The 22,209-nt window shown below is 37.4% G+C and overlaps 1 pseudogene; it reads left to right on the forward strand.

Moving 5' to 3' along the window:
• Positions 1 to 2,155: 2,155 nt before the first annotated feature.
• LOC100677329 (olfactory receptor 4C15-like) lies at positions 2,156 to 3,612 on the forward strand (annotated as a pseudogene).
• Positions 3,613 to 22,209: the final 18,597 nt, after the last annotated feature.

Genomic DNA, 22,209 nt, shown 5'->3' on the forward strand with positions numbered 1-22,209 from the left:
CCAAGTTCAGGATAATTGCCTTTTAAATAACTTAAAATCGTAAACCTTGAAGACATTGTATTCTCCACTGTCAACACTTTAATGCTAATTTTGGAAAATCCTTTTATCTGAAACCAGAAAGGGCTGGTTTGTTTGTATCTAATGAGCATTTTAATTCTAAAAGTGTATTGCTGTTAGAATTCCAAAAAAAAAAAAAAAAGAGGAATGTTTAAGAACTACTTAATCATTAATATAGATTAGTATAGAACAATATAGAGTTTATTAGATTTTCTTTGCATAAAGAAGCTGCCTGAAGTAGAAATGGACTCCTATGGGTCTGAGAGCTACTGAGGGGTTATAAAAGCCATTTAAAGTGCTATGCATTAAAAAATAAGCATACCTACACTGTGACCAAATAAAAATTTACATATTTATCTTAATAAAAGAATGACTCAAAGAGCTTATCAGTAAAAGTACTTATCAGCCCTGTTCATTGTAAAACAGGAATTAATAAAAATATTGACAATTCTCTGTGTCAGTGGTCTGGGTCTTTATCTCCTATTGAACGTTTTTATGTGTTATGTGGTTCTATCTATAGGCATTCTTATTATACTCACTTTCCAGACTTGGGAACCAAGGATTTCAGTTAACTTGTGTTTTGACAAATAACCATATAGGAAAGCTTGGATTTGAACCCAGGCCTGTATGAGCCTGGAGTTGATGTTCTTATTCGTTTAACTTTATTGTCTCTCTTGCTTTGGTTCTAGGCTAAACTGAGTACTGTTGGATCACATACTGATATTCTTTAATTTTTAATAAGTGGTTGCTGACAGACCCAAGGACCTTATTGGGTTTAGTCAATTTTCTAGTTTTCTGAGTGAAAGCTTGTAGCTGGATATGGGGTTAACAGTGATAGCACAATTAAAAAAAAAAAAATTCCCTAAACCCTGGGAATAAGAGGAATGGTTGTTTTTAAAGCAAGCAAACAGAAGACATTAATGCACACAATTGTATATTTGTTAGTTTTATTTGTTAAATTCTAAGTTACATTCAACAAAGTTAGTTTATCAATAATTCTCACGATAAGCCACACTGTTCTTTTATTTATCTTATTAGCAAACATATTTACGTAAATTGACTGATAAATTTCTGTTACGCATGTAAGGAAGGACACCGTCATTCTTCAAAGCCCTGTCTGCCTATGGGAAATGATACCAAAAGTTGAAGTAGTTATCTGGTTGACTCATGGAAATGCTTTCAATGGGTAAAGCAGCTGGCTTATTAAGTGGGATAATAATAACCACAGCTTGCAACAGTTCTTTATCACAAGCAATGTTTTTATGTTTTCAAAATTGGCCCTCATCAGAGTCCTGTGAGATGATCAGATAAGCTATACATGAACTATCTTACAACAAGGCTATATAATTTTGAATCAGATGTACCTTGAGGATTGTACTTGATCATATTGGGCCACATCCTATAAATAATTGGTTAATAATTGGTAAAATTCAAGACTAGTTTATATTTAATATGTTGTTTCTTTTCCTTAACCTATCTGGTTGTTGTCATTTGTATGTATGTGATATGTATGTATATGGTTGGGCCGTTACCTTCTGATTATAAAACACTTGCAATTTCTTTCACTGAGGTGTCTCATTTATACATGCACAAGGGAATCTGAAGGTTTTAATCTTGAGAGGTGGGTGGAAGCCGTAGAAAGGGCATCCTTGCTCTGAAGTTCTCCTGAAAAGAAACATTCTCACCACTTTTCTCATTGATCCAGTGGCAGAAACTCCAGTTTTGGAGCCAGAAAATCCGAGATCCATCTTCTGTTGATTTTTTTTAACTTAACCTCTCAAAGCATGAGTTTGTTACCAGTAACATAGAGATAATGAGACCTCACCTGGACTGTATCCTAAACATAAGACACTGAGCGATTGCTTTCCTTGCATTATTTCACTTAGTTATCAACACAACACTCTCAGGTAGGTATTATTATTTTTATTGCCTTCTGTTTTCATTTTAAAATGATGGAAAAAAAAACCCAATACTTAATATAATAAATATACTTATTATTTGCTAAGCATATAGCTAGATGTTTTCATAGGCCTTTCTTTTTTTTAAGGAATGAATTAATTCATCTTGAAGGCCCAATTCAGCTCAGACTTTTAAAGAAACATTTGAGGGAGTAGGCATGATTTCCAAGTGCCTCTTAAACTGCATGCTATCTCTTCTTCTCTTTGTAGGTAAGGCAGTTCCCTGGTGAGAGAGACTTTCCCCATGCAAGTCATTCTGATTCCCACGTCATGGTCAATGACAGGTATAAGAAATACATTACAGTCCTCCTTTCCTCAGAGCTTGGGTGTGTTACAGAATTCTTCACATCAATTCACTCTAATTAGCCACTGTGAACTAATCAGAGTTGGCACCTAAGATAAACACTATTTGTCATCCTGACCACATAGACTATTCCCCCTCCCAATTGAAACTCTGACTATTTTAAAGTATTTAACCTCAATTTTGCCTGATGTCTCACTACCATCTTTAACAAATTTCTAATTTTGTATTCTTAACAGTAACAGAAGCACTTAAAATAACTTGGCATCTGATGCCCCAACGTGTTGAAGACTGTGCTAATACTATAAGCTGTTCTGGGGAAAATTTCTCTTTCTTATAATATCAGATTCTACTTGGTCACTGTGGTAGGTTTCATCTTTTGTCTGAAATGATGCAAAACCAAAGCTTTGTTACCGAGTTCATCCTCTTGGGACTTTCACAGAATCCAAAAGTTCAAAAAATAGTATTTGTTGTATTTTTGTTTATCTACATTGCAACTGTTGCGGGCAATTTACTAATTATAGTGACCATCGTCAGCAGCCCGGCACTCCTGGGCTCCCCCATGTACTTCTTTCTAGGCTTCCTGTCCTTCCTGGATTCATACTTCTCCTCCATCATAGCTCCAAAGATGATCGTGGACTCCCTCTATGAGAGGAAAACCATCTCCTTCGAAGGCTGTATGACCCAGGTCTTTGCTGAACACTTCTTTGGTGGAGTGGAGATGATTGTTCTCACTGCCATGGCCTATGACCGCTATGTGGCCATTTGCAAGCCCTTGCACTATCCCTCTATCATGAACTGGAGGCTCTGTGGCCTTCTGATGGGGGTAGCCTGGGCAGGGGGCTTCTTGCATTCTGTGATACAAATTCTCTTTACTTTGATCACTTCTTATGTGATTTGTATCCATTATTGGAGCTTGCCTGTACTGACACTCACATCCTTGGCCTTTTGGTGGTTGCCAATAGTGGGTTTTTCTGCATCATAAACTTCTCTTTGTTGCTTATCTCCTATTGTGTCATCTTGTTCTTGCTGAGAACTCACAGCTCTGAAAGTCGGTGGAAAGCTCTCTCCACCTGTGGATCTCACATTGCTGTCGTGGTTTTGTTTTTCGTCCCTTGTATATTTGAGTATGCACGATCTCCATCTGCTTTCTCCTTCGACAAGATGGTGGCCATATTTTACACAATCCTAACTCCCCTGCTCAATCCTGTGTTTTACACTTTTAGAAATAAGGAAGTGAAAAATGCCATGAGGAAATTGTGGACCAGATTGGTTGTGGTTTCTGATGAAAAATAAAACATAATACTTAAAAAAAAAAAAAAAAAACTTCAAGAGGGGGAAAAATAGACTTAGCCAAGAACTTTACAGAGGATGTCCTTGTAAGACAGAAAGTAATGTAATGCAGCATAAAACACTACAATGGAGGTCTGGAAATGCTACTTCCGCCCTTAGGTTACTCAGCGTCTGAGAGTTGGCAGCTCAGTATCCTTATAAGTAAACATAAGAGAGCTGAATTTTATTCTTATTTAGAATATAATAATCAAAGGAAATCACAAAAAAAGAGAAATCAGATTATCTGCTTAACTTATTGCCATTCACACCATCCTCTGAAGAAGTTTCATGGAAGAAAGACAAAATACCTCAGTGATTAGGAACAGGAGCTTCCTGAAACACTTTCAGCTGAAAAAAATGTTTATATTTTGGATGCTGATCGCAGCTAAAGAGCCCTGTTGGTGCAGTGGCTAAGAAACTTGGCTGCTAACCAAAAGGGCAATGATTTGAACCCACCACCTGCTCCATAGAAGAAAGGTGTGGCAGCTGGTTTCCATAAAGATCACAATCCTGAAAATCCTAGGAGGCAGTTCTACTCTGTCCTATAGGGTCACTATGAGTCAGAATCGACTGGGTAGCAAACTTTTTTTTTTTTTTGAAGACTCATTACTGCTAACTAAAAGACTGCATTTCCCAGCACCTCATGTAGCTAGCATTACTAAATTCTGGCCAGTAAAATATAAATGAAAGTGGTAACGTAAACGGTAATTCTTTGAATGTTGAATTGTGGTTTGAACTCAAGCAGCCATGTTGGACCATGAGCATGTGTGTTGAGGTTGCTGGATATACAAGACTGAGGAGTCTATAACCCTGATATTGTTTAGCTGTATAAACTATCCCCATACTACTTGCTTTGGGCTTCCTTTATGTAAGGGGGAAATAAATTTCTATCTTGTTTAAGTCACTTTTTTAAAAAAAAGTAGGTTCAGAATCTGCATCTTCTATTACATGTATGAGCTGTTTTGAACATTCCTGCTGTACTATTACCTGTCAGTTAAAAAAAACTTTTTTTTTTTTAGATCTTACAAATTTTTTATCTGTTCTATGGAATCCCCAAATTAATTCACATTAAAAAGTCTTTAATATTAAGCAAATTATTTAACAGCTCAATGCCTAACCTTTTTTTTTTTTTTGACGTTTTGACTTCTGAAACAAATAGTGGCCTTAATGTTGTTATAAGGACTTGCTGTTACTAATAACTTGCTGTTACTAATATTAGCTTGCAAATTATATGATTACCTCCGTATTAGAATTTGAAAAATTCACTACTATTCCAGCCTCCATTCGCTTATATGCTGCATTCTTAACTGCTTCTGTAAATGAAGTATCTGTGACCCTTACCAAAGGCAATTAAACTCTCTTTTGTATGGGAACTCATCTCTTCACTGCTTACACAAGGACACTTGCCTAAGAATCTCTTCTGTGTCTTATTTCATCTGTGTTTTCCTCTCTACTGGATCAGTTACATTAGCAAAGAAGCAATTCATTAACTTTTTTATCTTTAAAAATTTTTTTTTCCTTGACTCCACTTCATTATCTAATATCCCATTTCATTCTCCCTCTTTTGCAGAAAAACTCAATAATGCTTATCTTCCGTTTCTCTCCTTCCATTCTTTTTAAACCCCCTTCGCTCACACATAAATACATAATGCTTTTTAAAAATCCTTTTCTCAAGGTCACCTTTGGCCTCTGCATCATTAAATCTAACAGCAATTGCTCATTTCTCATTTTATTAAATCCGTTATCTGCATTTAACTCAGTTGATCTATCCTTCTTCCTTCACATACTCTCTTTACATGACCAAGATTTCCAAATAGGTGTCTCAGACCAGACTTCTTTCTTGAGGTGAAGACCTGAAAACCCAACTGCTTCATGATATTTCCATCTAAATGACAAATAGAATTCTTAAAGTGAACAAACCCAAAGCTGTATTCCTGGTTCTCCTCCCATCCCCAAACTGACTCCACTCACGTCATCCTCCAACTTGACTGATGGTGCATTTGGTCTATTTGTTTTTCTATCTCCCTACTTTCACTCTACCAGGAAATCCTGTTGGCTTTAACTCCAATGCATTTACCAAATTCAAAGACTTCTTATCATTTTTAAAGTTGTCACCTAATTCCTAGCCACCATCATCTTTCACCTAGGTTATTGCAATTGAATTTTACCTAGTCTCCCTGCTTTTATCTTTGCATTCCTTTCCCCAGTAGCCTACCCTGAGCAAGGCAGCTACAGTTACCATTTAAACTCATAAGTCAGATCATATCATAAATCTACTCTACTGCAATGGCTCTCCATGTAACCCAGGGTAAAAGCCGACACCATACAAATGTTAAATAATAAGCAACAGTAATCTTGCTACCCTCCCACCTCTCTGAACTCCTCTCTCCTGGCTGATCCCTCACTGACTCCTCTGTCCATGTAGCCCTTTTCTGTTTCTTTTATTGACCAGTTATGCTCTTGCCATAGGAAAGGTAAATAAATTGGCTATTCCCTCTCTCTGGAATCCTTTTCCAGAAAAATGGAAGTTGTGTACCAGATAAAACTTCAAGACAAAAGAAATCAAAATGGGCTTAGCCAAGAACTTTACAGGAGATGGACCCTATAAAACAGAAGGTAATGTAATGCAACTGTAAAACACTAACGTGGAGATCAGGAAATGCCATTTCCGCCCTCAGGTCACTCATCATTTCAGAGATGGAGCTCAGTAAAGTTATACGTAAAGCAAAGAGAGTTGAATTTGAATTTTATACATACTTTTAGAATATAAGAATGAAAAGAAATCACTAGAAGAGACGGATCAGATTTTCTATTAAAGTCATTGCTATTCACACTATGCTTTGAAAAACATTCATAGAGGGAAGACAAAAAATGTCTTAGAGATTAGGTACAGGAACTTCCTGAAAATATTTAAATTGATAATACATTTTATTTTTAGGACACTGATCCCAGTTAAGGAGCCCCGGCAGCACAGTGTTAAGCACTGCCCTGCTAATTGACAGGGTAGCAGTTGGAACCCACCAGATACTGTGCTGGAGGAAGATATGGCAGTCCGGTCCCATCAAGATTATAGTCTAGAAAACTCTCTACCAACAACAAAACAAAACAAAATAAAACAAAAAACATTGCAGTCCAGTCAATTACAACTCATAGAGATCCTATAGGACAGAGAAGTGCCCCATAGAATTTCCAAGGAGAGCCTGATAGATTCAAACTGCCAACCTCTTGATCAGCAGCTGTGGCTCTTAACCACTACACCAGCAGGATTTTCTGGAAACTCTATGGTACAGTTCCACTCTGTCCTTTAGGGTTGCTTTACAGTGTTAAAAAGCAAAGATGTCACCTTGAAAACTAAGGTGCACCGGACCCAAGCCATGGTGTTTTCAATTTCCTCATGTGCATGTGCAAACTGGACAATGAATAATGTAGATCGAAGGAGAATTGATGCCTTTGAATTGTGGTGTTGGTGAAGAAAATTGAATGTACCATGGACTGCCAAAAGAAGGAACAAATCTGTCTTGGAAGAGTGAAACCAGAATGCTCCTTAGAAGCAAGGATGGTGAGACTATGTCTCACATACTTTGGACATGTTATCAGGAGAATTCAGTCCCTGGAGAAAGACAACATGCTTGGTAAAGTAGGGGGTCAGTGAAAAAGAGGAAGACTCTTGTCAAGATGGACTGACATAGTGGCTGCAACATAACACCAATGCGAAGATGAAGTAGGACCGGGAAATGTTTTATTCTGTTGTATACAGTGTCCCTATGAGTTGGAACTGACTTGATGGCACCTAATGACAACAACCACATGAGTTGGAATTGACTGGACGGAATTAGGAGGTGATAGCAACAGATTTAAAGTAAAAACATATTTAGGAAACCCAGGTGGCATAGTGGTTAAGAGCGACAGCTGCTAATCAAAAGGTCAGCAGTTTGAATCCTGCAGGAGCTCCTTGGAAACCCTATGGGGCAGTTCTGCGCTGTCCTATAGGGTCGCTATGAGTCTGATTCAACTCGACAGCAGTGGGTTTTTGGGTTAAAAACATATTCAAAAGTATTTACAATATAAATACATTAGAACTTTGAGTTTGGCAAATGAATGTAATTATTGGTGAGATTAGTTCCTTGATCTTGAAAATAACTGCAGATCATACTTTAATATAACACAGAGAAGAATATTTCAAATAAATTCTGTATTCTAGTTATTTTCCCAAATGTATGTAAAAATTAAGCTAGTATATAAAGGTATTATCCTCTACCTACTCTTTTTTTCATTCTCCAATCCCTCTCCTATCCCTTACAAAAATCAATATTTTTACTAAGGATTTGAATTTTATTCTAAAGGCAATTTTCCATTTTATTAATCCGGTTCAAATCTTGCTGGGGTTTCTGAATTTTTCACTAGAAACATACTCTTGACAAGATGAAAATGAATAAGGTTTAAAGTAGGACACTAATTCATCCTAAAACTACACTTGGATCAAAACCCAAAATACCTTGATTGTTATCTGTTCTCGCCTCCCATAAGTGAATGTTCCTATGATCAACTGGGTTCAATAGCACCCTGGCATTGTTAAGGCAGAAACTGAAGTCCAGTTAGATAATCCAGTCATTCAGTCTATAATGAATACTTAATGAACGCTCATGGTAAGTTGACCTCAGATCTTGAAAGAACATTAAGGTATCGTTTACCAATCTTCTCACCTTTTGGCAGTTTAATGGTCTCCTTTGAAACTTTTTTTTTTTTTTCCAGTTGATTTCTAGTGGATTTTGACTTCTGGTGTTCCCATGTGTACAGAGTAGAATTGCACTCCATAGGACTTTAACCAAGCCTGTTGTTTTCAATCGCCTCATACGCATGTGAAAGCTGGACAATGAATAAAGAAGACCGAAGAAGAATTGACACCTTTGAATTATGTTGTTGGCAAAGAATATTGAATATGCTGTGGACTCCCAGAAGAACAAACAAATCTGTCTTGGAAGAAATACAGCCAGGATGCTCCTTAGAAGCAAGGATGGAGAGACTACCTCTCATATACTTTGGACACGTTATTGGGGGGATCACTCCCTGGAGAAGGACATCATGCTTGGTAAAATAGAGGGTCAGTGAAAAAGAGGAAGATGCTTAATGCGATGAATAGACACAGTGGCTGCAACAATAGGTTCAAGCACAAAAATTGTGAGAATGGCACAGGTAATGCTTGGTTCTCTTGTACTTGGGGCCGCTATGAGTGGGAACCCACTCAACACCACCTAACAAGAACCACAAGGAGGATTTTCAAGGCTGGGGCTTTTTGAAAGCATCTTGCCAGGCATTCCTTCCCAGGCCTCTGGGTGAGTTCAAACCACCAACCTTCCAATTAGTAGGCTGCTGCTTAACCACTTGGGCCACTCAGGGGCTCCTCCATTGGCTAGTGTCATTTCCCAGGCCAAGAATGTTTATGGCATTACTGTGCATAACTTATTACAAGAAAAGAGTTTTAGATTTGTAATTAAGAGACTTGGATTCTAGACTCAGTACTGTCACTAACTAACTGTGACCTAATGTGAGCTATGTCCCTTCTCTGGGCCTGATGTCTACAAATTTAGGGAGGATTAATAAGAACACATGCACATTTCTTCTGCACTTTTCTGAGTCAGGATGCTTTCTTTTCATATATCTTTTACTTTTTACAGAAACTTTTTAAACTTCAATCTGCTTGTTCCCATTTAATTGATGGTGAATCTGAGGCTTGTGTACCCTAAGTAACTCACCAAAAACCTTCCTCATGAGTCTGTCCCTTTATAACAAAAAAATCCGGATGTTGGGCTTGCCTTTCTCTGAGACTGGGCATGCTGGTTGCCACTAGGCCTTTCAGCAAAATTGGAAAGCATGTTGCAGTGTATGTTAATGGCATCCTGCCTTCGTTTCTATCTCTCAGCTCTCTCCCTCTTCCCCACTGCAGACTTCTCATGTCATCCTCATTGAAGGTACCTAGCATGCACTAGGCAATTTTGAGGTCAGAGTTCTGGGTAGTAACATGGTCTTCCAAATGGGAAAGTAATTTTGCAATGCAATCTGTCCCATTTTTAATAACTTCCAACCCCATTAAAAAAAGCAAAAATGCAACTTTCTTCCCTATAAGTAGAAAAGCATACATTTTCAAAAACAAAAAGAAAACACATAGGATAAGCATTCAATATTTCCTTTCCCTTTTCTTTCTCTCTCCCTTCTTTTTTATGAACCAACTTAAACATAGGTGGGGTTAGAAACAGGAGAATGTAACATTAGTAATAATGTTAAAATTAATAAATGGTAATTACCAGTTACCACTTACAAAAGAAGAAATTGAAATTAAAGAAGTTAGGAAACTTGTTTAAATTCACAGAACACATAAGTGGTGAAGCCAGAATTCATGTCTACCACACATATTTCACTTATCTGAGCCTTTAATTGGCTTCAAAACTTTCATGCTACTAGAAGAGATGGGTTTATGCAATTCTATGGAGAAGGGATCAAGGTTTCCTCACATGCATTCAGAGTGAGTTGGAGTTTAACTAATTGGCCCCAAGGTTTGCTTTTGCTCTAGGACTGTCTGAGCTGGGTAGCTCACTGGACCATCTTTAGGGACTAGGTTGGGAGTAATGGTTTCTTTGGAGCTCCTGAGACTGAAAGCCTGTCATAGGCTTCTGGACATTTTTATGTGAATGAATATAAATACTCAATGCAGTAAAAAGAGAAACATTAACTCATGTTTTCCAAAAAGAACTTGTAATAAGGGGACTGGCCTCAGAGGCATTTCTCTTTTAGTGTACCAGAATACTTTTTTTTTTTTTTTTAATAAAAGTGTTTTCAAGAACCAGATTAATAAACTTTTGCTTTTTTTTTTTTTTAACTGCACCGCCCCACATGTGTCACCGACCCACTTGTTTTGTGTAAGCTACTGCTTCTGGGGAGAAACCAGGTAAAGTCTCCCTATGCAGAGTTCCCTGTCCCCATAAACTCCTCACTCTCCATAATCTTCTGTGAGAGAAAGCATCTATAAATGTCAAGGAAGAATTGTTTCCATGTTTCAGTTAGGCTTCATATGATTCATCTTCTAAGCACATTAAAGCTGAAATATGAACAATATTCTTTATTGGAAGTCATATGTCTGTCCATAAGAAAACAGGTGAGTTTTTCAAAAGTCTATCTGAAATATTTTCTTTGCAATACCTCTTCAAAATCGACATGGTGACATCTATAGCCTGATAGCATCTATACTCAGTCTGCAATCTGAAAAAGAAGGAACTCCTAGGGAGTATTTCCACCAACAAAGGGTTACAGTGGTTCAGGATTCCCAAGACTTCCCTGTCCTCTGAGCAAAACTAGGCTATTTGTCAAAGGTCTTCCTGCTTAAAAAAAAAAAAAAAAGGGAGGGAAATCATCTACACCATGGCATTGAAGCCAGCCTGGCAGAAATGTCTATCCTTGGGAGTCCTCTCATTTAAAGAGTTTGATGTTCAGTGGTGATGTTTCTGGGACTGGATATAAAAGAGTGCTGTACTCCTATATGCTTGTCCTGGATTTTCAAGACCTAGGGCAACCCTTGATCATAATCTACAACAGCATACCATGTCAGATTTTGGGGCAAGTACAGTGGGTCAGGGAGAAAAAAGTTGAACTCTGTGATGAAATCTTGGGTCACACTACCCTCAATATCATTCTTTGCTCACCTCCCCCCATATGTCTTTCTGTATCCCATATGCTCTTGCTCTTCTTCCTTCCTTGGAATTCGCTCACTGTCACTCTCCTCGATCTCCTGCTTTAACTTTATCAAGTCTCTGAACTTTCCCTCCCTTCATTATTATTTCTTACGTACCTAGTTTTCTGCTTTGATATTTGTCCCATCATGAAGTTTACAGTGGTTGATTTTGGAGTCAGGACAGAAACTTAAGGTGTCAGTTCACATCATTATCTGCTGAATGGGGACTTCTCTTTTCTAGGATGGGTGGTTGGGATTTGATGATTTTTATGACTTGCAGGTAAAATGCTAGAGAGAAAGCTATCTAGCAGTATGCAAACCATTTTATAGCTTGATTATGCTAGGTAAAACTCTCTATTATGGATGAATATTCGTACTTAAAGAAAACAATGTAAATGGCCAGTTACCAGGCCAAAAAGTGTGCAGGTCAAATGAAATAACAAGAGTGAAAACCTGTTTAAATTAAGGACACTCAAGAATAATATATAATCCAGGATTACCTTATTCAATTCAATACCTCTCTAACAAAGCACATGGAAATATAATACCACGGTGGATAGAGGTATATATCTATTTGTCTGGGAAGAAAAAGGAGGACTTTTGGGCCCAGATCTAGAGCTTTCCATAAAAAGAAAAAAATAGAGAGAGAGAGCTTTGGGTCCAGATATAATCTGAATTGTTAACATTTCAACAGGTAAAGTAAAAATTAAGGATTTTAAAGAAGGGCAAAGAGCAAATTCCACTACTGTGATGTCTCTCAATATCAGGGGGGTAGGATAGCTCAGGGGTATTAGGAAATAAAGGCTGAACTGAGTGATAGAACTCTGAGGCACTGTTGGTCTGTGCTAATGCATGCATCTAGTAAAGTCCTACTGCTTGCCTATCTTCAGGTTCCAAATCTTCTCTTTGCTCATTTAAAACAAAACCAAATAGAATTGCATCACTTTCATGGCCGTCCATTATTAGTCCACAGGCTTACCTCTTAAAACTTTTTGATTTAATGAGAGTGTAGTTTTTAGGATGGCTATTTCCATGTTTACCTGAAGCAATGCATCTTCTTACCATCTTTTACTCACTTTCTAACCTAACCGCTCCTCTCTTCTCAGAAAATGACAGGCTTTTTTTGTCTTTAGATTCTATCAGAGACTTAGTGTATCAAAACTAAATAATAATTAATTCACCTTTTCTTTTACATTTCAGATATAATTGGAACTGCCAGTCAGAGCTTCCAGTTGTCATAACTAATGCTATCACATTGAGTTAATTTTATTTCAGACGGACTACAAAGAAACTTAAAGATTTTGTATTATGCAGCTCAGCGACAAATTGAGTTACTAACTTTGAAATATTAGTTCTGCTTGGGGAAAATCTGTATAAGCTTAATCCGTACTTTAGTTCCAGAGAACCTAGCTAAAAACTTTGTTTTCACGCATTGAAATCTGTAACTCCATTACTATTTCATTTTTTAACCTTCACTGACCCTCACTTTATTCTGTAGGATTCTCTCTACTTTTGGAACCATAATTCATTAGGTATTAGTATGATTCTTACATAACTCATTATCTTATTCAGAGGTATGTTTTCCTTCCAATTTGACTGTAAGGAGCCTAAAGACATACTTCTATGTCCCACAGATCTGAGTAGGTTCTTAGTACATGTGATGGCTGATTGAAGGTGTTATTGGCTCACTGATGGATTGGTGGTTAATCAGAAAAAGGAAAAGTATCTCAAAATCATCCTAAAACAATAGTATTAAAAATTATAGAAATAATACAATACAGGATAAAGACATAACTCCCCAAATTGAAGACTGGGCTATATAAATATGAAAAAAAGAAAAGAGCTCAAACTTTAAAGATATTAAAAAAATTAACTAACTTTTTTTTGATATATATATGTGTAAAATTTAGAAAGCAAAATATAAGAAATAAAAAATATACAAAAAAATTATACTATTGCCAGTAATCAAGGAAATGAATAACATAGTTTTAATTATACTCATCAAGCAAATGACATAATGCTCCAGGTTAGATTTTCATTATAAATGTTTCATATTCCTGTAATTTTAGAAAAAAATGGAAAAAATCCAGTTTTTTACATAAAAAAGGGATATTTAAACAATATATGTACATGTATAACTGTGAAAAACCTGGAGGAATATGTAAGGAACTATTAGTTACCTCTGTAAAGTGTGATTGTGAAATCATGAATTTTACAAGGAGATTTTATTTTTTACTCTGTAATTTATTGTAAATGTTAGAATGTACATATATTTATTGTTTAAATAAAATATTTGTTATAATTATTGATACAACAAAATTGGAAGGTTATTTGACAATGATTATAAATATTTGTGAATATAATCATATATTTTGCCTCAATAATCCCCTGGAAATGTACTTGCCAAAATGACTAAATATAAAGACTGTACATGAGATGAGGTTCAGTCAAAAGTTTTCTATGACAGTGAAAATTTGAAAATAAATTAAATGATTAAAAAAATTAAAAATATATTATGAATTTGTATATGTTAATTTACAACTGCTAAAATAAGTAAGTACATTTTAGATTCTCTCTACATGGGAAAAGGCTTTTAACAATCCAAAATGAAAATCAAAATGTTTAAAAAATTATAGGATGACTGCAATCCTGTAGATATGCTTGTACGTAAGCAAAAAATAAAGTAGGACAATGGGGAAGATACCTATATGGTGAAATTACAAAATATTTTTAAAATTATATTTTAAGAAAAACAAAAATTCACAGAAAACAAAAACTTTTGGAAGATATTGATAGGGGAATCATATTTAGTAAAGACATCATTCAGGCATTAGAAATATAAGAAGTGGTGTATCACGTTGCATCCACAGAATGTGGAACTCAATACCATGCATCTAATGTGAGTAATGGATGATTCCACATACGTAGAAATTTTGCTGTGTAGTATTAGCCTCAATGATTTATTCAAACCTCTCATGTGTCCTGACTGACAATGAAGGTAAAATCAAGAGTCAAAAGTTGGAGAAATGAATTCTTCTTAAAGCCAAACCCAACCAAGGTACTGGAGAGGTCCGGAATAATTGGTACTAACTTGTGTCCAAATTAAGGAATGTTTTCCCCAGTAAGGAATCTCCAAATACAATATTCAAATTATACAGGAATTTTTTTCAGATGTTGATATACATATGCACATATTTTCCATATATGCTTGCGTAGAAAAAGAAAACCAAACCTGTTGCCGTCGAGTCAATTCTAATTCATAGTGACCCTATAGAACAGAGTAAAACTGCCCCATAGGGTTTCCAGGGTTGTAATCTTTAGGGAAGCAGACTGCCACATCTTTCTCCTGTGGAGTGGCTGATGTGTTCCAACCTCTAACATTTCAGTTAACAGCCTAGTGCCTCACTGCTGTACCACTAGGGTTCTTTACATATACTTACAAAGTGTCTAGTAGGATTTAAGTTTTATATGACAAAAACGTTTCAAGACATTAAAGTGACTTGCTCAAGGTCATTGTCTTAGTCATCTCAAGCTGCTATAACAGAGATACCACAAGTGGATGGCTTTAACCAAGAGAAATTTATTCTCTCATAGTCTAAGAGGTTAGAAGTCCAAATTCGGGGTGCCTGCTCCACGGAAAGGCTTTCTCTCTCTGCTGGCTCTGGAGGAAAGTCCTTGTCATCAATCTTCCCTTGGTCCAGGAGCTTCTCCACACAGGAACCCTGGGTCCAAAGGACTTGCTCTGCTCCCTGTGCTGCTTTCTTGGTAATATGAGGTCCCCATGTCTCTCTGCTGGATTCTCCTTTTTGTACCTCGAAAGAGATTAGTTTAAGACACAACCTAATTTTGTAGATTGAATACTGACTCGTTAACATAACTGCCTCTAATCCTGCCTCATTAACATCATAGAGGTAGGATTTGCAACACATAGGATAACCACATCAGATGACAAGGTGGTGAACAATCACATAATACTGGGAATCATGGCCTAGCCAAATTGACAGATATTTTCGGGGGGCACAATTCAATCCATGATGGTCATAGAGCAAAATGCCCAGTTCTCAGATTTTGTCAGAGAGCACGATTACCTGTAGGTTTTTTTTAATCCCCCCAAATATACTGGTCCCACAAGGAGGATTTTGAGTCGGTGCTTGAGGTTAAAGTGTGGGCATCAACATTAAAAAAAAAAAAAAAATTCCCAAATGATAATGCTGTTGTTCCCAGCTGCCATCAGGTTGCCCCTGACTTATGTTGACCTCATGCAGGACATGGGATCACACCACTGTGATCCACTGGGTTTTTATTGAGTAATTTTCAGAAGTAGATCACAGGCTTTTCTTCCTACTCCTTTTTTCCTTAATCTGGAAGGTCTGCTGAAACTTGTTTAGCATTGTTGTAACACACAAGCCCTCACCGACAAATGGGTAGTGGCTGCCCCTATGGTGCATTGGCTGGAATGAACTGGGTCTCCCATACTGAAGGCAAGAATTCTACACTGAACCCCCACAGAATTAGAACTATAAAGTTGTAGTTCAGAGTCCAAGTCCACTGCTATTGCCATGTCACCAATTAAATACTTTTCTTTGCAGATAAACCATATCTCAGCTGCATTCTTTTTACATCAACTGTAACCATGGAGCTGAACAGCAGTGTGACTGAATTCATTCTGTTTTGGGTTAACACAGGATGTTCTGAAGAAGAAAATAGTGTTTGTGGTCTTCTTGTTTCTCTACCTTGCAACTCTGTTGGCAAACTTATTTATTGTGATGACCATCAGACACAGTCAGATGTTAGGGGGCCCCATGTACTTCTTCCTTTTCTACTTGTCCTTTGCTGATGCCTGCTACTCAACAACCACAGCTCCCAGGTTGATCATAGATGCTGTATCTAAGAAGAAAGTCATCTCCTAAAATGAGTGCATGACTCAGGTTTTTGCCGCCCATTGTTTTGGGTGCATGGAGATCTTCGTGCTCATAGTCATGGCCTTTGATTGCTATGTGGCCATTTGCAAACCCCTGCGATACACAACCATCATGAGCCAGCGTGTCTGTGGTGCATTGCTGAATCTGGCTTGGGTGGGATCTTGCATCCATTCATTATTACAGGTTTTCTTGGTTTTGAAATTACCCGTCTGTGGCCCCAATGTTATTGACCACTATTTCTGTGATGTACAACCTTTGTTGAAACTTGCCTGCATGGATACTTATGTCATAAATCTACTCATAGTGTTTAATAGTGGGGCCATATGCATGGTGAGTTTCATAATCCTGATCATCTCCTATGTTTTCATCTTACGCTCTCTGAGTAACAAGAGTGCAGAAGGAAGAAAGAAAGCCCTCTCTACCTGCACCTCTCATATTACCGTTGTCGTCTTATTCTTTATTCCATGTATATTCACATATACTCGCCCTCCAATCACTTTTCCAGTGGACAAGATGGTGGCTGTGTTTTACACTATCGGGACACTTTTGCTAACCCTCTGATATACTCTCTGAGGAACACAGACATAAAAAATTCAATAAGAAAGTTGTGGTGCAACAAACTGTGACTTGAAATGGCAAAGAATAGGAGATTTCAACTGTTAATTCTCTAAAAATTAAATGAAATTGGATTGACAGAGAAGAGAAAATAGGGTTCTCTCCCAGAAATATGTTTGGGGACATTGTTGTGTGAGCACAGACTCTGTTTTCTTTTTTTTGAACCAATGTCCCATAAAGTAACAGAAGATCAAATACAGTAATATTTGTGGGAGCAAAAGCTCACTCCCCACTTATGCTTTCTGGGGTTGCTACCCTTGTTCATTGCAGTACATAATCCAGATCCTGTTGTGTGTATAGCTTCACCTCACTCTGATTTGAGCTTCTCTTCTCTATGTTTTCCATCCATGCTTAATAATTTATCCCTGATCTTTGACTGATTTATTTTGTTGACCAATAAGTTCTAGCACTACTGAATCTGGTTTTTTTCTTGTTCAACAGTCAGTGGGGTGTAGTCACCACAAGAATCTTATTGGACCATAAATATTAGCTAATTAAGCCCGTATTTGACACTATGCTTCTTTTTGTAACAACCTTAAAAAAAAAAAAGCAACAACAACAAAAAACCTTTCAGCTGCCCCTGGACATGCACAGAGGGATAATTCATGACCTTTTATTCAAAAAAGGACAATTCTAGTTATAATAAATAGCAACTGTATTGAGTAATAATCTCTCCCAATGGACTTTAATATATTTTTGTTAACCATTATTCATTCATAAAATCTAGTTTTATATAGCTTTTTTTTTTTTTTAATATAACTTATGTCAATGAACCCTGCCTAAATCTTTTGGTTGGTGAATTAGTGACAATTTTATAAAATTGCAAGAGTTACATTATAAGAATGATGTAATTGATAAGATCACGTGTAATAATATAGCATGTCATTGATGAGATCATATGCAATAATATAAGACAACAACTGACATATAAAAAAAGAGCCAATGTTATAATAATTCATCCAAAGAGAGAAGATGTCCACAGAAATGAGACTCCCAGCTTGAATATATAGAAGTATATCAAGGAGGTAAAACTTCTTATTAGGTATCAGGCACAGTCCTAGTGCAGGGGATGTGTTTCACTGATTAGTGGCCTGCCTGCCTGGTTGGTACAGCTCTATGTGAAGAGGGATATTTCAGACTATGGCTATTTTAGACCATAATCAATAATGCCTTTTGTTCAAATCCTAGCTTTATCAAGCAAATCTCATATGGTAATTGGGTTTCCTAAAGAGACTTACCTCCCTAGAGAGAAAGATAATGACCAAAGACCAAAATAAGCATTTTGATGTTCTTGATATATCTATACACATACATAAAAATAGCAGGTGATTATATATATATATATATATGTGTGTGTGTGTGTGTGTGTGTGTGTATATATATGTACACACACACTTCCATATCACAATGCGTCTATCAGTTTGTCGTACTGTGGGTGCTTTCATGTTGCTGTGATGCTGGACTCTATGCCACCATTATTTCAAAAGCCAGCAGGGTCACCCATGACAGATAGGTTTCAGAGGAGCTTCAAGACTAAGACAGACTAAAAGGAAGGATCTGGCAGTCTATTTCTGAAAATATTATCCAGAGGAAACCTTAAGAATAGCAGCAGAACATTGTCCAGTGTAGTGTCAGAAGATGAGCCCCTCGGTTTGGAAGGCACTCAAAATACAACTGGGGAAGAGCAGCCTCCTCACAGTTGAGTAGAACTTAATGACATGGGTGGGGTAAAGCTTTCAGGACCTTCATTTGATGATGTGGCATGACTCAAAATGAGAAGAAACAGCTTCAAATATCCATTAATAATCAGAAAGTAGAATGCATTATGTGTGAATCTAGAAAAATTGGAAGCCATCCAAAATGAAATAGAACATATAAAGATTGATATCATTGGCATTAGTTAGGTGAAATAGACTTGTTTTGACCATTTTTAATCAGGCAATCATATGGTCTACACTGCCGGGAATGATAAATTAAAAAGGAATGGTGGTACAGTCATCATTAAAAAGAACATTTTAAGATCTATCTTGAAGTAAAATGCTATGAGTGATAGGCGATAAAATCCATATGGCTACAAGGAAGACCAGTTAATACGACTATTTTTCAAATTGATACACAGAGTACTAAGGCCAAAGATGAGGAAATTGAAGGTTTTTGCCAACTTCTACAGTCAAAACTTGATCAAACGTGCAATCAAGATGCATTGGTAATTACTGGTGACTGGAATGGGAAAGGTGAAAATGAAGAACAACTGGTAGTTGGAAAATATGAATTTGATGATAGAAATAATGCCAGAAATCAAATGACAGAATTTTTCGAGATCAATGACTTATTCATTGCAAATACCTTCTTTCAACAACATAAATGGCAACTGTACACTTGGACCTCATAGGATGCAAACAGAGGAATCAAATCAACTACGCGTGTGGAAAGAGACGAAGGAAAAGATCAATATCAGTTAAAAGAAGTCCAGGGCCAACTGTGGAACAGAACATCCACTGGTCAAATGGAAGCTCAAGTTGAAGCAGAAGAAAACTAAAACAAGCCTGTGAATGCCAAAATGTGACCTCATGTATATCACACCTGAATGTGAAGACCATCTCAAGAATAGATTTGACACACTGAAAGCTAATAACCAAAGATCTGACTAGTTGTGGGATGACATCAAGGACATTGTGATCATTGAGCCATTTCCTTGATATAAATCTCTCTCTCTATAAGCTTTGCTGGTTGTGCTTCTCTAGAGAATGCAGCCTAAGCCAGACATCATACATGAAAAAAACAAAAGGTCATTCAAAAGACAGGAAAGAAAGAAAAGACAAAAATGGACGTCAGAAGAGACTCTTAAATTCAGCTTTGAATGTAGAGTGCCTAAGGAGATTGGAAGAAATGGTGAAGTAAATGAGTTGAACAGAAAATTTCCATGAATGGCTTGAGAAGACGAAGTATTATAAAGAAATGTGTACAGACCTGGAGTGAGAAAACCAAAAGGGAAGAACACGTCTGGTTTCTCTCAAGCTGAAAAAACTGGAAAAAAAAAAAATCAGGACTCGAGTTGCAATTTTGAAGGATTCTGTGGGCATAATACAAAATGAAGCAGGAAGCATCAAAAGAAGATTGAAAGAATACACAAAGTCGCTGTACTCAAATAATTGGTCAGTGTTCAAAAGGAGATAGCATATGATCATGAACTGATAGTATTGAAGGAGATTGAAAGAATACACAAAGTCACTGTACTCAAATAATTGGTCAATGTTCAAAAGGAGGTAGCTTATGATCACCAACTGATAGTATTGAAGGAAGACGTCCAAGCTGTGTTAAATAAATAAATAAATAAAATTGTTCTGCATTAGATTCTGGCTCATGTCGACCCTATAGCAACACTGAAGATACTGGTGAAAACTTAGGCTCCAGGAATTGATGGAATTCCAACTGAGATGTTTCAACAAACGGATGAAACTCCGGAGGTGCTCACTCATCTATACCAAGGAATTAGGAAGATACCTACCTGGCCTACTGACTGGAAGAGGTCCATATTTGTGCCCATTCCAAAGAAAGGTGATCCAACAGAATGTGGAAATTATCAAAGTCATGAATTTCACAGAGAAGTAAAATGTTACTGAAAATCATTCAAAAGCGGTCACAGCAGTAGTGCATCTGCAGGGAACTTCCGGAAATTCAAGCTGGATTCAGAAGAGTTTGTGGAATGAAGAATATCATTACTGATGTCAGGTAGATCTTGGCTGAAAGCAGAGAATACCAAAAAGATGTTTACTTGTGATTTACTGACTATGCAAAGGCACGTGACTGTGTGGATCATAACAAATTATGGATTACATTGTGAAGAATGGGAATTCCAGAACCTGTACGTAGACCAAGAGGAAATATTTGAAGAGAACAATGGGATACTGCAGTAATCATGGCACCCTCACTCCTCTCTCAACTCCTCTGTCATGGCTGACCCCTCAGTGATCTTCCAGTCCATGTGACCCCTTTCTGTTCCTCTTACTGAGCAGGTATGCTCTTGTCATAGAGTATGTACATACGTCAGCTATTCCCTCTGTCCAGAACACATTCGCTTCCCTCAGTCTCTCTATATGGCTTATACTCTCACTTTATATTAATAGATTTGAAGAACTGATATTTTAGATAGCACTACACTCAGACCTGGGCAAGCAGGACCTTGTCCTTGCTTCAACACTTTGGAGTGCCTTCAGCAAGATTTTCTAAATTCTCCATTGCCTAGGATTGGGAAGTCTGTAGTTCCTTATGTGTGGGGCATCCCAAATTGGATCTGACTGCATGGGCCCCTCCCTATTTCTCCTTTTCAGGTTATTCTTCCATAATCTGTTCCATGCATAAGGTCAACCAGAAGCCTCCAGGAGCTCTTATTCAGCTCCAATCAAGTAATCCCTTTTTTTGTGGCCAGACGCCTAGCTCCAGTTAGGTGATCTGGCAAGGCAATGGCTTCTGCAGGCCGGTTCTTTATGTTTTTTCACAGGATTGCACTACACTGGGTTCCCAGAGTGGTGTTAACATGCTGAGTTTGGTGACACAGCACATGTTCAGGGCTCGGGGTAAAAACGGTGCCCTGATGAACCTTATCCCTGTGCCATGGTGTGGGCCCTTACCAGCTCTCACCCATCCATGCACTAGCTGAGGGTGTTGAGAGTGAGGGAAGATATCTTTACCCTGAGTGTCCCTCTTATTACCTAGTGAGATCACCCAGTGCTTCCACAGGTTCCATGCCATGTGTCAGGCACTTCTCTGGGGAATTCTTTCTGTGGATCATGACAAGTGTGGTCCATGTCAGCCACTTCTTTTGGTGAAGACAGATATTTAAAATTTTAATAAAAAGAAAGCAACACATGTTCTTTAATCCCATTGCTGATTGATGTGAAGGTTCTTGGCCATGACTTTTCTGATGAATCACTTCAATTCTGCATTTTTTGTGGAGTATAAATAGCCATATAAATAGGTAGAGTAAAATGTTTAAATATAGTATGGAGCAACAAATTGTTAGGTTTGTAACCTTTCTGAAGTGGCCTGATGGGCCACCTCCAGTTTTCCCTAAAACTTCAGTCATAATGCTACATTCCATCGGAGTCAACAGCTCTGTCTTTCATTCCTTTCCAATAAAATGAAAAGAGAAAAAATTCTTTAAAACAAAAGCAGTTGCTATCAAGTTGATTTTGACTGATGGAGACCCGGTATGTATCAGGGTAGAATTATACTCCATAAGGTTTTCAAGGACAGATTTTTTGAAAGTTGATGGCTAGGCCTTTCTTCTGAAGTGCCTGG

This window comes from Loxodonta africana, chromosome 22 (assembly GCF_030014295.1).
Source record: "Loxodonta africana isolate mLoxAfr1 chromosome 22, mLoxAfr1.hap2, whole genome shotgun sequence".
In the NCBI taxonomy this organism is placed as follows: Eukaryota; Metazoa; Chordata; class Mammalia; order Proboscidea; family Elephantidae; genus Loxodonta; species Loxodonta africana.